Genomic DNA, 6,320 nt, shown 5'->3' on the forward strand with positions numbered 1-6,320 from the left:
GTACATCCATGTAGTCAGTTGACTACCTTGATGTCAAAACAACATCAAATTGACATCTAACACTGGCATGAGAAAACGTTAAAAATGGATTTCAGGACAGTCTTGTAATCAAATTTTGATGCCAATGTTAGATGTCAATTTTGTGTCATTTTGACATCAAGGTAGTCAACTGACATAAACTTTCCCAAATCATTGCCAAAGTTGCATAGTGTAAGGGCTGCAAAATATATCGTTTCAGCATCGATATTGCAATGTGATCCTTTACAATAGTCACATCGCAGAATATGCAATGTTGAGTTTGCATTGTATTTCATCTTTTGCATGTGCTTTTGAGATCTGTGTCTGTATAATGATTTTAAAGCATTCAGGAATAAGACACTATACTGTTCCTAAACTTTAATAATGATTCATTTTTATTTTTATTATTCGGTTACCACACCTGAATGATGCTAGACTCTGAAAACACTAAAATACTGTTTATTTCAATTGTATATTTTTCTCTATTGTATCTCTGCTAGAGGCCATGGTTTTTAGCCTCCTTGGTAGAACACACGATTCCCCTGCGGAAGGTCGCTGGTTCGATACCAGCTTGGAGCGGGTTGGGTGACTTGGGACCGGCGGAGTTACATATAGTTGAAGTCAGAATTAATAGCCCACCTTTGATTTTATTTTTTCAATATTTCCCAAATGATGTTTAACAGAGCAGGGACATTTTTACAGTATGTTTGATAATATTTTTTCTTCTGGAGAAAGTCTTATTTGTTTTATTTTGGCTAGAATAAAAGCAGTTTTAATTTTTTTTTAAACTATTTTAAGGTCAAAATTATTTACCCATTTCAGCTAACTTTTATTTTTGATAGTCTACAGAACAAACCATTATACAATAAAATTAACCATACAATAACTTGCCTAATTACCCTTACTTGCCTAAATAAACTAATTAACCTAGTTAAGCCTTTAAATGTCACTTTAAGCTTTATAGAAGTGTCTTGAAAAAATATCTAGTAAAATATTATTTACTGTCATCATGGCAAAGATAAAAACAATAAGTTATCAGAAATGACTTATTAAAACTAGCATGTTTAGAAATGTGTTGAAAAAAATCTTCTCACTGTTAAACAGAAATTGGGAACAAATAAGCAGGGGGGCAAATAATTCAGGGGGCTAATAATTCTGACAATATAAATATATGTATGTATATATTGCAAATATCAAAATATTGCAATATTAGATTTATTTTAATATTGTGCAGCCCTGGTGTGACCCAACGTACACTCACACTTGTTAATACACTGATCCCATAATACACGTGCACAATGTCAATTTTCACAAAGCTGCATTTTTGTACTTTACATGATATCATGTTTTATCTTTAAAATGTGCACTTTGAAAGAGTTTTCAGGCCCTCAAAATGCTTCTGTTGTGTGAATGAATGGCCAACATACATGAAACATTTTCAGTTCTTCATGATTAAATATTTAAAATTAAAATACTATTTAAAATAGTATTCTTTTTGCTTTAACTACTGAACATGCTAAAGCTTTAAAAGAAGATGCCTCAGTTATTTAATAAACTAGTATGTTTTTTTTTGTGTGTGTGTTTTTATGATTTATTTATGGGGCGACATGGTGGCTCAGAGGTTAGCACTGTTGCCTCTACATGTTCTGTCCTTGTTGGTGTGGGTTTCTTCTGGGTGCTCCAGCTTCCCCCACTGTCCAAAGACATGTGCTATAGGTGAATTGAATAAACTAAATTGGCCGTTGTGTATGAATGTGAATTAGTGTGTATGGGTGTTTCCCAGTGCTGGGTTGTGGCTGTAAAGGCATCTGCTGAGTAAAACATATGGTGGAATGATTGGCGATTCATTCTTCAGTGGCAACCCCTGATAAATAAGGGACTAAGCTGAAGGAAAATGAATGAATGATTTATTTAGCCAACAAATTTCAAACCTACCTTTTTCAAATAATTTCTATTGGCTAGACTGCAATAAGATTGTTTTGGTTGTTAATCATTTTAGTTCCTTATGACAAATTGTAATAATAGTCTACCACACATACATTACCAGCATTCCATGGTCTTATTCAGGTGGCTATTTGTGATTTATTGTCAGAGCGGTTTGATTATTGACTTGGAAATACAGTGAAACATGTTCAGGCTGGCCCACATTGCTCAGATTACAGTCAGTTTCACTTCAGTTTCACAGTTTCACAGTCAGCAACAGCTTTAAGCTTCACTATAGATGTTTGACTAGCATGACCTTTACCCTTTACATCACCATGAGGCATCAAAGAGCATCAAGTGTGTCTGAATTGACAACTACCGGTTCAGGGAACCAGCTGACCGAGCTCATTTTCGTTTAAAGAAAAAAAGCTACAATCTCCTTTCACCCCAGAATTGGACTTTTCTCTAGATCATAATAAGTGATCTGATGGCAGTTTTGAGCTGAAACCTTACAGACACATTCTGGAGACACTAAAGACTTATCTTGGATCTTGTAAAACAGGTAAAATAGGAACCCTTTAAACATTAATGCCTGTCTTATGTGTAGTTTAAGTATTTTATTTTATAGTATATGTTAGTTATTCACAGTTTTTTTTAAATGGCTCTTATGTCCAGTGTTGTATTTTTATGAATACTCTATGAAAGCAAGACACAACATTTCATTCCTCTGTATGTCCACACATGTAGCGAAATGACAATAAAACTTGATTTGATTGATTAATGTTGTTTTTTAAAGTGTTACTGAATTATTAAGGAGAATAAAAGATGAGACCCAATTTTTTTTTATGTTATTTTCTGTCTGTTTTACTCTAAACATTAATAGATCTGACTGAACTGGTGACTTCTGTTCAAATGGAGCAGTCAAACTAGGACAGAAATGCTCTTTTTAGTAACTTGTGTTTTACTTTCTTTCAAGTTAATTTCCTTGCTGTGCCTCCCAGCTTGCAAAATAATCCAGCTGACTTGAATATCTGTGAAAATCCACCGCATTTGAGGAAAAAAAATAATACTTTCACACTTAAAATCTCTTTTTAATGAAAAAGAAAAAAGCAAAAAGAGGATTAGTCTATTTCATCGGCTCTGCCTCCTTCTGTTGGAGGTCATGTGTAGAGACCCTTCTGAATCTGTGCAGTAATTCACATTCCTTCAACATCAGGGAGAAGCAGGCATGGTAATTCCAGCAGGCCATGGTCTATTCCCTGTAATGTCATGGTCTACGCAAGGGCACACGTTCATGCAGACATCCTATGACTCTACAGTTTATGTGTTCAGTTTCTTTTTTCCACACCTTTTATCACCCTTTTTGGAACAATGGGTTCATGAGGAAACTTTCACGTCGGTGGAAGATATTTAATGCACAGAGAGTTCTTACCAGCTATTACAGAATCATCAGCACTTTAGGAACAACCAAACAATCAATTACAGTAATGTTAAATTTTCAAGAAAACAACCGAACAATAAATTGCAGTAATGTTACGTTTTTGAGAAAGCAACCGAACTAAAAATTACAGTAATGCTACGTTTTTGAGAAAGCAACTGAACAGTAAATTACAGTAATGTTTTGTTTTTGAGAAAAGCAACCAAACAATAAATTACAGTAATATTTAGTTTTTGAGAAAGCAACCGAACTATAAATTACAGTAATGTTATGTTTTGAGAAAGCATCTGAACAGTAAATTACAGTAATATTTAGTTTTTGAGAAATCAACCGAACAATAAATTACAGTAACGTTTCATTTTTGAGAAAGCAACCAAACAATAAATTACAGTAATGTTACATTTTTTTATAAAGCAACCAAACAATCAATTAAAGTAATATTTAGTTTTTGAGAAAGCAACCGAACTATAAATTACAGTAATGTTACATTTTGAGAAAGCAACTGAACAGTAAATTACAGTAATGTTTTGTTTTTGACAAAGCAACCAGACAATAAATAACAGTAATATTTAGTTTGTGAGAAATCAACCGAAAAATAAATTACAGTAATGTTTCATTTTTGAGAAAGCAACCACACAATATATTACAGTAATTTTACGTCTTTGAAAAAGCAACTGAACAATAAATTACAGTAATGTTTTGTGTTTAAGAAAGCAACCGAACAATAAATTACAGTTATGATATGTTTTTGAGAAAACAACTGAACAATAAATTACTGTAATGTTTCGTTTTTGAGAAAGTCCTTAAAACTTTATTGTTCATTTAGAATCTGGCAAAAGCCCACAGAGTGGGGGCACCATTTCTTGATGCACAACCCCAGTTAGACTTTAATAATTGACTGAATTGCTTTACTGTATATATTAAGTGCATGTATTGTCAGATTTTTATTTAGATTTGTATTTTCTTTTCCCTAATAACAAAAACTTTCACTTTAAAATTGCATGATGTCTTCACTTGTGTTAGCTTTGATTAATATATTTACATTTGCTCGATAATTTGAAACATTGAAGTGTGACAAACATGCAAGAAAATAAACAAAGAAATCAGTAAAGGGGCAAACACTTTTTACACCACTGTGTATATTATAAACACACATACACATACACACACACACACACACACACACACACACAAATAGCTGGTTCTTCAAACTTTTTGTTTAAAATGAGCTGAATCAACACAATTCTTGAGTTTTTTAGGGATAACTTTTATGTTCAATCCACTTAAATTTGCAAAAATTATTATGGTAACTTAATCAATATGTGTTGGGACAACATGTAGGAACTGTATGGAACCCAGCATTTTTCATATTGTACACGCAGAGCTGACATTGAAGCAAAATAGAAAAATGCATATCAAAAAATGTAAGTGCATAGCTCATCCAAAAATCTAATTATGAAATGATCTCACCCTTCACTTGTTTTCAAAACTGTTTGACTAAACTGTTTCTGTCGAGCAAATAAAACAGAAGAATTTGGAGGAAGCTGAAAACCATTCTTTTAACATTATAAAGAAACTAATTAAGGATAAAAAGACCTTTATTTCAGTCTATAGATGTACTTCTAACTGAAATAAAATATTGAGTAAGGGCTGCAACATCATCCATTGCTTATCATCTCATAGAAAACTAACATTAAGAGGAGGCATGGTATGGAAGAGTATTGTGTCTGAAGCCATCAAACTGGCATCAACAGAGAAGGGCCACCAGAGTAAACACGGAAGCAAATGGTCAGAATTTGAATAAAGATTACTAACACAGACAACTTTTTCAGTGGACAAACTCACATGGATTAACTGTTCGTCTAAAGAAAAATGTGTAAAGTTAGATTTTACATGGATTTTAAAGGGCATCTATTTTACCCCTTTTACAAGATGTAAGATAAGACTTTGGTGTCTCCAGAATGTGTCTGTTGTAACGAAGTGGCTGACACAGAGGGATCCATTTGCAGAATTTTTATTAAACACAGTTTAATAAACAATAGCACACAGAAGTTGTGCGTGCGCAAACTCACATCAAACACAGTAGTATGTAGTCGTTTGGCTGGCGGCAGGTAAACACAGGATGAGTATGCAGGCATGGGTCAGAGGCAGGCGGCTAGGATCAAAGTCGGGATTCAGGCTGAAGTACAAGGCAGGCGGCAGGCAAGACTGGGTCAGTAAACGAAGCAGGATCACAACGGGAAGGCAGGCAAGGATGAGAACGCTCAGTAGTGTTAGCCGGGGCAAAACAAGACTTCGCAATGAAGCAGCATGTGAGTGCTGCTTATATGTGTGTGGAGTGTGATTGCTGGATGCGTGTCAGGTGTGTCTGCAATCAGTGTAAGTGGATGACGTAATGTCAATAGTCCGGTGACAATGACCTCTGCTGGCCAGCGAGGGGAATGACTGGGACCGAGTCGGTGACAGTCTGTAAAGTTTCAGCCCAAAATACCCGGCAGATTGTTTATTATAACGTAGAATTTCCCCATTTTGGTGTCTTGAGGACAATGTAGCTGTTTTTGTAGCCTGTGACTTTAAATCCAAATGAGCTGCTTCTCCCTGCTCACCGTTCTGACGTGCGTGTCTGCTTCTCATGCGTATATCAGATAAGTGAAGTTTATTCATAAACTAATTTCGAGAGGATCACGTGCTTATGATTGACACGGCTGGCCCCGAGTCAAGCAAATGTATGAATCACCAATCAGACTACTCCTAACCAAGTATAAATAACCAAACACCTTACCTTTAGTCATCTTCGTCTTGAAGAATAGCCAATCGCTGTAACTTTCAAGCAGAAATCTCCGAGGAGAACATCCTTAAACTGCCAGCTCCTATCGCTTCTTCTACTTGACATCCAGCGAACTACCACTCAGCAGAACAGACCAACAAGTCCGCGGCTTCA

The sequence above is a fragment of the Danio rerio genome, chromosome 12, assembly GCF_049306965.1.
Source record: "Danio rerio strain Tuebingen ecotype United States chromosome 12, GRCz12tu, whole genome shotgun sequence".
Lineage (NCBI taxonomy): Eukaryota > Metazoa > Chordata > Actinopteri > Cypriniformes > Danionidae > Danio > Danio rerio.